The 12,226-nt window shown below is 41.5% G+C and overlaps 1 pseudogene across 1 annotated transcript; it reads left to right on the top strand.

Moving 5' to 3' along the window:
• The first annotated feature begins 6,558 nt into the window (after positions 1-6,558).
• Positions 6,559-8,422, top strand: LOC147903699 (flavonoid 3'-monooxygenase CYP75B137 pseudogene; annotated as a pseudogene). Its single transcript, XR_015540707.1, has 2 exons — positions 6,559-7,473; positions 7,584-8,422. The product of XR_015540707.1 is annotated as a flavonoid 3'-monooxygenase CYP75B137 pseudogene (transcript).
• The last annotated feature ends 3,804 nt before the right edge of the window (positions 8,423-12,226 follow it).

The following is a 12,226-nucleotide window of genomic DNA, read 5'->3' as shown; positions in this document are numbered from 1 at the left end:
CATGCGATAGCATCGGGTTAGAGACCTTCCTCTCCATAGAGGTTAAGATGCCAATCGCATCCTTGTTAAGAGGGAATCCTACCCTCTGGCAAGACCTCTAAAACTGGATGAATAGGCAATTCCTACCCCAAGGTCTTACCGGCCCCAAAGTCGACCAACACCAAGGGGAGAACCGGAACCTACCCAAGGTCCCCATCAATAGGTTAGGTCAATACTTTGAAGGTGATGATACTAATGTAGCTATCCCCACAACCTATCAGAACCATAAGGTTGACGCCATCCTAGATGGGGAAGCGAGTGTGTCTACACCAAGGAATGTTGGGAGAGGTGGGGAAAACCTTCCCTCGAGCAAACTCACCTGGTAGTGAAGCTAGCCGATGGTGAAATTATTGAGCTCCTGGGAGTTCTCATGGTGGGTAGTAACATTAAGCTAATCGGCTTAATGTACCCTGTTAGATTTGTAGTCATGGACCATCCCCTCAAACACTCCAAATGCACTTCAATGCACTCCGCACACAGAACCTCATCTTCCACATAGACCTTCTGCCCCTCTTCCTCCCAATGCACTCCAAACCATCCTCCGCTGCAATCTCAACCATTGTCACCCCATCCTTGCCATGTCGTACTTCTCCCTGGCCTTCAGCCCGCCAGTCTCTCCCTCCTCTGCCCTTTCGATCTTCAGACCCTCCCTGCCCACCCCATCCTGCTCAACTTCCAAGCATGTGTCAAGTCATCCTCACAGAGTCCACAAACTATCCACAGGATGATGAAGTGATGCAACTAGCAAAGCTTGACGACGAACTCAGGCCATGAGTCTGCACTCCCAATAGCCTCCAAGTTGATATCAACTGGATGCAGACCAATGGTTGGGCCTCCGCTATCCAAACGCAACTCCACAGCCTACCATCCCTCGCCATAATCATTTTGTATAACTAGGTGCTAGAGGCTCTCCAAGACTCTCCCAAGTCCTTGGTCAGCAATTTTGAAACTATTCATGTAGCCTACCCCAAAGATGTCACCCAGGAGGAAGGGCAAGAAGCCATAGCTGTCTTCAACTCCACCCCCCCCCCCAAAATTTTGCAGCCACCTCCTACGAATCCCGCCCACGTCCCCTAGCAACCCACCAATCCCGTCCCACCCCCACTACCCGCAAAACTTCTCAGAGTACTCCTCCAACACCTCCAACACAAGCTCTACATAGCACAGGACCTCCTAGTCCCTGTCGACCTCCTAGATGAGGCACTCAACACACTTTTGAAGCTGATGAATTTTGAACCCACGCCCATCGATCCATCGCCCATAGGGGCTGCTAAGGAGGATACTATGCCCATGGAAGGAAATGATGTCCCTCCAGCACCCCCCTCATCTTCGCTTGAAGATGTCCAATGGTGACCCAATTTGCAATCCTTCCAAGGCTTGCCCGATAGCACCCTAATGCACCACGTAGACTCAATTCGAGGGCTCTTGCCTCCACCTCTACAAAATTATGGAAGTTCAGCCGCTCACTCAGTTCATTACCCAGTCCTTCAAACACTAGAGGTGGACCCATCCGAAGCGCACACATGGTGGGTACCACCTCGCTCTTGATGCGCCCTTTCCCCTCACCGACTTCAACATCAGCCTTCAACCCAGTTTGGTGCACCTTTTTTGAAGAAGGAGCAATTTTGGTACTACTATCGCAATGCACATGTTGATTGGCGGATCCACCACCTTTACATGCCCATGGAATGACGATGGACCGGGTCCACTTTAGGAGCTCCAACAAAAGGACCCCAATATTCTTTACAACTTTTCGAAGTACAATTTTCCGAAGGAAATGACTCAGGAGGGATTTTGCTTCTGCCTTTAGTCATTCAATGACACCTATGGCTCTGTTCTTGACCTTGCAATCATTGTAGCAGTCCACTTCAACCACCTCATCCTCTTGCTCCTCCGTGATCTCCCCGCCCAAAGTCGGCCGATTGATGAACAAGCTCCATAATCTGAATATCCAAATTGTCTTCAACCCCAACATTGGCCCCTCTCAATTCCAGGACCTCCACCTCTACCTTCGAGTCAAAACCTCCATGGCCATCACATTTCCACCTTTGAGGAAATGCATGCCACCCATTTTTTGAAGTTCTACTTATACTTCACGCAGATCACCCTTCGCCAATTGGACCACTACGCAGTCCTCCAGACAATCCTCTCCACCCACCTACTCCAGCGCCACTGTTTCGAGGGCAGCTCAAGCAACAACAGGAAGTGGGGCATGTTAATAACCACAACCATGGAGCACGGTGACAGATCTAGCCATATGGGTTTTGAGCCGCAAATGGCTCAACATCGACCTAGTCCTGTGGGTTTTGAGCCTCAAATGGCTTAAGACAGAGGTAGGCGTCGAGACCATCCAAATTGGAAAGGATAACACGAGCTACTATTTGGATCCCGTATATGGATAACACAAGAGCCATTTGAAGATGAGAGGAAGAGAGAATGCCTTGGTGCCACATGGGCCCAAGTGGTTGTAACAAAGAGAGACAAGAGAGAGTGGTATAAGGAAAAGGGTTGGCCTTGCCTTCAAAGGTGCAAAGGTGACTTGTATAAACGGCCAAATGGCTGACTTTGGTCTTCATTGTTGTATGCACAAGTTTGGAATACAAGCTCTCTCTTCTCTTTCAAGAGTGTCTTTGGGTGTTCTCTTGTTTCCTTTATACTACCTTTGTGTTTGCCACTCCATCTCCCTTCACTTCCTTCTTCTCTCCTCCCTCTCCCTCCATTCTCTCATCTCCCCTTCTCTCTCTTCCTCCCCTCTTTCCTTTCCCTCTTTCTCTCATAAAAACACATTGCAACAATTTGGGAGCCGCTTGAGTGACACTTGCAAATGGCTCGCACCTTGTATTGCTCTCACAAGGAGTAGCTTGGAGTGGAAGCTCCGATGGCATTCCTTCAAGATCCCCCCGACACGTGAGTCACCATTGAGACTGCACAATTGGGCTCCACAGGAAGAGGAAAACTACTTTGATACCACTTGTCAGGGGTCTAAATGACCAAAATAGTTGCCAAAGAGCACAATATTGAAGAATAAGTGCCCAAATCATATTCTTTAATACAGTGGTCTTTGGCACCTTTCTCGGTCATTTTGACCCCTCTGAGTGTCCAAATTTAGTAATTTAGAAGTCATTTTGGGAGTTTTTACCTGCTTTGAATACAATGGTGATATCTTTGGCCAAGTGTCGAAATTACATTTTTCAATAGAGTGCTCTTTGGCACTATCTTTACCTACTCCAAATATAATGGTGATGTCATTAGCCAAGTGACAAAATTACATTTTTCAATACAATGCTCTTTGGCATCGTCTTGGTCGCTTTCACTCCTTTGGTGTTCGAATTTAGTGATTCAAAAGTCATTTTGGGGATTTTTGCGTGCTCTAGACACAATGGTGATGTAAAAAACACTAAATTATGCATTGAAATAGTAGAATGTCATTTGGATCCTTGGATGTAGCATTTATGACACACTGGAAAATGAGAGTAAAAAATTCAAAATGTCAGTTTATCTTTTTTTGCAATTTTACGCGACATTTATGACACTAAAAAACAAGAGCAGAAACTTTAAAATGTTTGTGTAGCAAGCATCTCAGAGAGAGAAAACCTATTTTTCAAAAAAAGAAAAGCATTTCCAACATAACGTTGGCCTCTCTTTCATTAGATGATCTCATTTTTTTTGTCCAACCTAAAAGGCCCCAAAATGAGCTCCATTTCTTTCTAACGCCACTTATGGAATAAGTGATGTGATAATAGGGATGGATAGTGGTATTGATCATGAAGTACTTATTGGAATTAAGGATATCGATACTATGTGTGGGATAAACGATGCAATAAGAGGGATCAATGATAGATTTAATGATATTAGCCATGACGTACAAGTTACTAAATTTGAAGATATTGATGCAATTTGTGCGATAAGTGATGCAATAACTAGAATTGATAATAATCAAGAGATTAACAATGCATTTCATAGATGCCAACACCTATGTGTGATAGTCATCTCCTCACACTAGAACGGAAGCGATACAATAGCATAATTAGAGAAATTCTTTTGGAAAACTATGAAATTCAATGAAATTGCAAAAAAACAGCCATTTCCAAGATATTACAAAGCATCAAATAGTTCCTAAGGTCAGTCAACATTTGACTTCACAGATGAAGATGCAAGAGAAATACAATAATTGGACAATGCTATCACCTATGGGAAAAGAAAGGTACCAGGCACAAAAAAGAAAGTATGTAAGTATTAAGTGGTAATGAATCATGGCACCGATTCCAAAGCACAAGAAGCATGTAATGCTATTCGAATAGAATATACGATAAACTATAATGAAAATTTGTCATAAGAAACTTTTCCTTTGAAGAGTTACAAAAGAAGATTATGAAGCTATACATGTGGGTATTTGGAGCATAATAAGGCCAAATAGACATAATTATCTTCTTCAGGAGTTTTCTTGCTTCCTTTGACAATACAAAAACAAGTTAAAGACAATGCTACAAAAACCTCGGCTGATGTTGATGGTTAATGGGATAGTCACTTGTAACTGAGGATATCACATGTTAACTGGATTATCACATGGCAAGTACTAGTATATTTGGGCAGAGATCAAAGATAAAGTGATTCACAAAGTTCATGGAAATACATGCAAGTTAAAAGGACAAAGAAGCACCTTACGGCTTTAACTTAAATCTTTGAAGGCAATGCATTGCCACAACCTCATCTTCGATAAACAATGCCAGATGGAAGCATAGTGTACCAATGCCATCTTCCTCTTGGAATGACAAATAAGGTTGTTTTAGAGATTGTTAAAGAAACTTTGCAAGATAGAGAAGAAAGACAAATTTCCAATTCTACTTTATCAAAATTTGGCATGGTTGATTTTGCAATGTAAAAACACCATCAAAGTAATGAATGTCAAAATGCAATGTTGTGATGAATTAGAAATACTATTGAGCATAGCAAATGCAAGGCACATTGAAATTATATAAAATGGCAGGCAATTTATTCACATCACATGCATGATGCTAAAAAGTTGTATGTTTATTGGAGGGAGGAAGCAATTTTAAACATGAATAGGACCATGTGTATTACCATTGATGCGATGAATCAAAACAAAACTACTTTGCCAATGTGTAGACAGACCCCACCTCCATTGGAGGGTAATCATTTGTATGGAGAATTAGTACATGGATACTTGCTCTTCTCTGATGTATGGATTGATACTTTGCATGGACATGATCATAATCAAGTGGCAACATCTATCATGAAGGCAATACAAAAGGTCAAGGATGCTCGTGATGTTTATCTTGAATTTTATAGATACAAGCTGATAATTGCTGGGGAGAAAAAAAGAATAGATATATATTTGGATTATGGTCCATGTTGAAAATATTTGAAGAAGTGAAAATGGGTTTTCTCCTTGTTGGCCACACACATGAAGACATAGAATAAATTTTTAGTGTTATATCTAGAGAGTTGAAGTCAAGCAATTTTTTGACTATGGAGGATATGTTAGCTCGAATTGGAAAAAAAAATAGTGGCTCTCAAGAGGAGGAATTAGAAGTAGCTATATGGCATAGAATGGTAGGCTAGAGGACATTCATTGAGCCACATTTGAAAAAAAGAGATGATGCACTAATAGGTCATAAAAATCCACATTCCCTCAGGTTTAGCATGCATAACAACACTCCAATGATGCAATGAAAACACTCCTCAGTAGGGTGGAGATGACTATGGAGTCACAGCCATATGCTTTATTAAAAAGATAACATCGTCGGAAGTAAATAGTTTTTTTCTTGCAAAAAATAAAGCACTTGACATAAATGAAATATAAGGCTTGCAAGCCTTCATTTGCCATGTTAGAAGTATGATGCAAAAATGCCCAGAGCTATCAAATAAAAATACGGAGATAATTAGTTCAAATGAAGCTCTTGTTAGATATCTAAAAGAATAAGAAAATTTATTGAGCATAGAATACTCAGATTTATTTTGACCACAATAGGATGAGTCGAGAAGATTTGAATTTCTTAGAGATTCTATAATTGAAGATATAGAAGAATGCTTTTTGGAACAATCCCGGAGGCACGGCACGAGTTGAGAGTTGGGAGATTTTTGTGAGTGTGTCGAGACCATTCATGTAAAACCGAGTCCACTATGATACTTATTCTTCAAAACTCGATTTAATGAGGGAGAGAAGGGGGGAGGGAGTTCCATGGGAGAAGAACACATATGCTGTTTTTTTTGTGTGTGGAAAAAACGTGCCGCATATATATTAGAAAAGAAAGAGGGTGGTGAGCCCTAAAAGACCAATTACAAAAGCGCCAAGATGTTGCACCAGGGTGTTCTTATGGCTTTGTTGCATTGACGGTGGGTGAGATGCGAATGCTACAATCAAGGAATAAAAGGGGAGGACCCAGCAAACCAAACCGGAAGACTTTTGGGGAGGGGGAAAAGACTTAGGGAGAGAAAGGAGGGGACGTGGGGATATAAAAGGTTTGAAGGGCTTTAAACTTTGTACAATCGATTGAAATGGAGCCCTTGAGTTCCACCACGCTAGTTGTTGTTGTCTCGATTTTCACGTTGATAGTTTCCTTGGGCTTCTTCTTCTTCACGAGCTCCTCCAGACCATCGCCCAACTTCCCTCCCACTCCCCCTGGCTCCTTCCCCATCATCGGCCACCTTCACCTCCTCTCCCACCTCCCCCATCACACCCTCGCCTCCCTCTCCTCCTCCCTTGGCCCCATCTTTGGCCTCCGCCTTGGCTCCAAACTCGCCATCGTCGCCTCCAACGCTTCCCTCGCTCGTGAGTTCCTCCTCACTAACGATAAGACCTTCGCCCATCGCCCCCAGTTTGAGTTCTGCCGTAGCCTCCAGTATGGGTACGGGAGTGGGATGGTCTTCTCCAGCTTGGGTGCCCAGTGGCGAGAGCTTCGCAAGATCTGCACCCTCGAGCTTTTCACCAGCAAGAGACTGCAGGAGCTTCAGTACATCCGCGAGGAGGAGGTGGCTTCCCTCCTCGAGCGCATCCGGGAGGAGTCTCAGGACGGCAGTGTGGCCATTGATGCGGGCAAGTTGGTGGCCGTCATGTCGTCCAACATTGTTAGCCGCATGCTGCACACGAAAAAGCTATCGGAATCCGTAGACGGTGGCGCCTCACTGCAAGATATCCTCACAGAGATGGCTCATGTGACACTGCCCACGATAGGGGATTTCATTCCTTATCTTAAGTGGCTCGATGGCTTCAGCAAGAGACGCATGAGGCATCTTCATGAACGCGTAGACAAAGTCCTGAACTCTATTCTCAACGAACGGAGACGCTTAATGGAGCAGAACCCAAGTGCCGTGCCGAACGACTTCCTTGCTGTGCTACTGTCGAACGAGGCGGGTACCAAGCGAACCGCCGGCGATGGGCTAAGCAATGAATCGATCAAAGCAACAATGCTGGTAAACTGTTGATTCTTCACAGACACACACTCTCTTTTAGTTCCAATTGCCTCACTTTATGATTCGCGAATTTCCTCACGTCTGATTGTTTTCCATAAACTTTTCTCTAGGATGTACTTGGCGCTGGCATTGAAACATCAGTTATTACGCTTGAATGGACGTTATCGGAACTCCTTCGATTTCCACGTACGCTGCATAAACTTCAGAAGGAAGTCGAAACTGCTGTTGGGCGTGGGAGGCCAATAACCGATGCTGACTTGCCTCGCCTGCCCTACCTAAAAGATGTAATCAAGGAAGCATTTCGTCTCCATCCTCCAGTCCCTCTTCTAGCCCCACGCATATCAGACGCAGCTTGCAAAGTCGGCGAGTACACAATACCGGCGAAGACCCAGCTATTTGTGAACGCCTGGGCAATAGGGAGAGACCCACAGATTTGGGAGAAGCCAGCCGAGTTTTACCCGGAAAGGTTCGGAGGGGGAGAGATTGATCTTCGAGGACAGAATTACGAGCTGCTGCCGTTCGGGGCAGGGAGGCGGATATGTCCGGGGATGCCATTGGGTCTTTCGGTAGTGGAGGTGACATTGGCCAATTTGATGAACAGCTTCGATTGGGAGCTCCCACCGGGGCAATCTCCTAAAACTCTCGACATGAGAGAGAAGGAAGGCATCACAGCATGCAGGGCTACGCCTTTGCTTGTCGTTGCAAAGCCTCGATTATGAAGAATATCGCATCAACAGTTATCCTTCGCCTTTATCTAAGTTCGCCGATGAAGATCAGCTATGATACTTCGTGTTCATGCATCAACATTATTCTCTCATAAAGTGAATAGTATTGCATCAATGATCAGGTGCTAGCAGTACGTCCTGTCTCATCAACAATTGTCCTCTCTCATACTAAAAGTCACAGAGTGACTAGAGGATAATTAAAGGACCTCCTTTAATAATTTTAACTTGCAGTCATTGTAAAGTGATAACATTTTAAAAAGAACGCCGCCCACTTTTTAATCTAATCAAACGAGATAAATGTGGCATCTTTCACGGCTCCTTAATGGAATAGGAAGTAAATTGGGGGTGGGAAGCAAAGTAGTGATGTGAATGCGGCCAATTTCACAAGTCTTTCTTTTTCCAAAAAATACAAAAATAAGTATAAGACATTATTTTACAAATTTTCATTTTTGCATCATTTAATAATCTAAAAAAACATGTAAAATTAGGTTACTTTCCTACAATCAAATTTGTAATGTCAAGTTATTCTATAAATATTTTTGTCTTGTGATCCTTTTACATTTCATTAAAAGCTACAATATTTAAAAGATGAACTATCATTTGTGCTTAACTTTTTAAAAGATAAAGGAAAAAGTATATGAATGAATGTTACTTTTAGGGATCATATTATCCAATTTCAAGGTTATATATATGTTCTTTTTGGATAACAAAATTATCAAATTGTGAGCAAATTGTAAAACAAAACAACAATAAAAAGTCATGGCATCTTCAATACAAACAAAATGTAATCATGTTTGACTATTCATTGGGATTTATTTCTCCCTTTTCTCTCCCATTTCTTAATGAATCATAAGAAATTATATGTATAAATAGGTGATCGGTTAATTAGAAAAGGATATTTGGTTTTAATAATAAGGAAAATTAAAAATAATTATAAAGGCCTAAAACCTGACATAATACATTGTAATTTGCATTGTGTTCTAGCAAATAAAAAATTCACTATTGGGCTAGAGCTTAGCAAACCAACAAGCATTGAGAAGGCCACAAAACGTAGATTTTATCAAACTATAAGCATTGAGAAGGCCACAAATATAGGAATTTATCAAAGTAAAAGGCCACAAGATGTAGCTTTTTGTTAAAGTAAAAAGGCCACAACATACAAGACTTGGCAAGAGAAGGAAGAAGATTTATGTTTTAAACCCACTAGGCAATATGCAAGATTTAATCAAAGTAAAAGGCCACAAGACATAGGTTTTTATCAAAGTAAAAGGCCACACAACACGAGACTTGGCAAGAGAAGGAATAAGATTTATGTTTTAAGCATCCAGAATCCCTCAAGCAACGATGAAGAACAACCTCAAGTTTGATTGACAAAGATAAATTTGATTGTGTTAAGGCAAAAGTGAGTTTTTTTTCACGAGTTGATCCTTTTCTTAAAGCTAGATCATTTGCAAGGAAAATGTGACAAAATTTTGGACTCGAAAATGGATTGCAAGTCAAGTAAAAGTCTAGTATGTAAGCATACAAAAGATCATAATTGGCAAAACAAAGATTGTAAAAGTGGTAGAAAAGTAGAGAGTTTGGACTTGATCAGAGTACGTTTGCAATAGACTTTTGCAATTTGAGATGATTTATGGTATACTAGCATATATGAGCATGTAGGAGATAACTAAAAATATCAATTGCAAGAGCATGTTGGCATGCTATAATCAAGAAATAGCTAAACCAAAACTGAAGGAACACTACGTGTAGAGAAGGGTTACAAGAGAGTTTTGGAAAAAAAAAATGAAAGCCAGTTTGCAAGCATAATGCTTAGTATTTTGGGAAGAAAGATTATTTTTTAAAGTAAAATTATGAACACTGTATTAGATAAAGTGGGACAAAAGTTGCACTTTGGGAATTTTGAAATTGGGTGGATTTTAGTAAATTCGGGAAAGGTTTCATTAAATTTGGGAAAATTTTCATTGATTGTGGGAAATTGTATTAATCTGGAGAATTATGCCAATATTGAGAATTTTGTTGATATTTGAAAATTCCAATGATTATGGAAAACTTCATTGGTTGTGAAACATTTCATTGGGTATAAGAACCGGACGAAAGCATTTGGTAGTGTGGTAGAGTTTGAAAATCATATATTTGGTGGTGTTAATAAACACAAGTTCGTGGTGTTAACAGACACCGTGCAAAGTCAACCACTAGAAACAAAGTAGTTGTTGTGATGAAAGACAAGTGTGAAATTTGTCATATTAATAATAATAATGCAAATATGCACCAATAAGATCACAACAATTATTGAGAAACATCACATGAGAGAACATATTACACTAGAAATTTGGGAGATCAACATCAGCATTTCTATGCTCTGATACTAAGCAAGCTCTGCTGTGCTTTGATACACACTGTCACTCTATGGAATCTTAATCTTCTTGGGTCGATTTATGGCTTTTGATGTCCATGACTAGACCACCGCATCAATACACTCCCATACCTATGGATCCAACTTGTTCTCTGCCCAATACATGTTCCAGTAGTCAACATATGCATCGACATCACTGAGGCCCTTTCTCTTTACCGATGGTGCCCAATACTGAATCAATAATTTCTTGAAGTTAGGAGACACAACATCCATCTTGACACTTGATATGGAAACCCCAAGCCATATGGGGTATATAGGGTCTAACAGCCTAACCAAGACGAAGTCACCTTGCTTAATGTCCACCTTTGGTCTAAACCCTTCCCTCAGCTTACCTTTTAGAGGCCCTCAATAGTGATCATTCCATTCCTCATAGCCTTGGAACTCATTCATGCAAGCATCTACATCACCCTCCTCATCAGGCGACTGTGCTCTTGGCCAAAAATCTATGTACACTCCTTGTCTCTTAGATGTTTTTATGGCCCAATTAAACCATCTTGAAAATGCCCCTTGCTACAAGAAGAGAAAGGTATGCAAACAAGTATCTGTTTTTGTTCTCAGATCCACAAATATCTAGCTGGAGTAGCAAGTTCTCTGGCAAGTTTTGGTATGGTGGCTCAATAGCAACACTTCCATCTGAAGAGGGTGGGTTTTCACATGTATGTGATGGCCACAAATTCCTACATGTATCTATAGCCCTTGCAATGGAAGTTGTCATGGAATCCATGGTAGAACTTGAGTGACCACCTGATATAGTCTCTAGATTTGCATTTGTGATTGTGGCATCTACAATTTCACACAAGCCGGGTCCCCTTGTGGAAAGCTGTGCACCTTCAAAACTCTAATGGGAGTCCAAAGCATTTCTTGAGCATAGAGCATTCAGAAGGCAAACACTGCTTTTGGGAATCCCATCAATAGCAAGGTCTCCAAGGTCACGCATATCCATCCTCTTGAGGTTGCACAAACAAATGGAGAGCGATCCAATTGTTAGGTTGGGATCAAATGGCCACAAACCATTCAGGGTGAATTATCCATAATGACCATGTCCATGCCATTGGGTAATCATTCCAATAGCGAAATCTGTAATTTCCATGCGGAGTCGGTGTCCTTGGACCTCACCGAAAGTCTTGGAATCTCCATCTTTTTTTGGTCCATCTTATCATGGATTATGCATGTAACATACTTTTTTGGATCCATCTCGAAGTACCTATGCCATGCATAGTACATGTTTCCACAGCTCTGTTGCTATATCATATGCATCTTTCTCTCCTCCATCAACGAATTGCACTCATCTTGACTTTTTATGGCTGCCAATTGAACCTTGATCCAACGACACAAGCTAGATTTAGAGAATTCATTCGTCTTCGCAAGGGCTACATTTTTTAAGTCTGATTTCCAAATTCTGCCAAATGTGGATGTGGATAGGCTCTCATAACCACATTGATTAAGCAAAGCATTGACCTCATGCATGATGTCTATCTTCTTATATACCTCACACTACTACACACAGATCCTATTGCGATGTTTACGTACCGACGTTTAGCCCCCGTGTGGCGTTAATCGTCAGTATGAAAAGCGGGTTCCAAAAAGCGTCGCTATATAGCGACGCTTGCTA

This window comes from Dipteris shenzhenensis, chromosome 3 (genome assembly GCF_047967505.1).
Source record: "Dipteris shenzhenensis isolate YYH24624 ecotype China chromosome 3, Dip_SZ_1.0, whole genome shotgun sequence".
Lineage (NCBI taxonomy): Eukaryota > Viridiplantae > Streptophyta > Polypodiopsida > Gleicheniales > Dipteridaceae > Dipteris > Dipteris shenzhenensis.
This window is presented reverse-complemented; position numbering and strand designations above follow the sequence as displayed.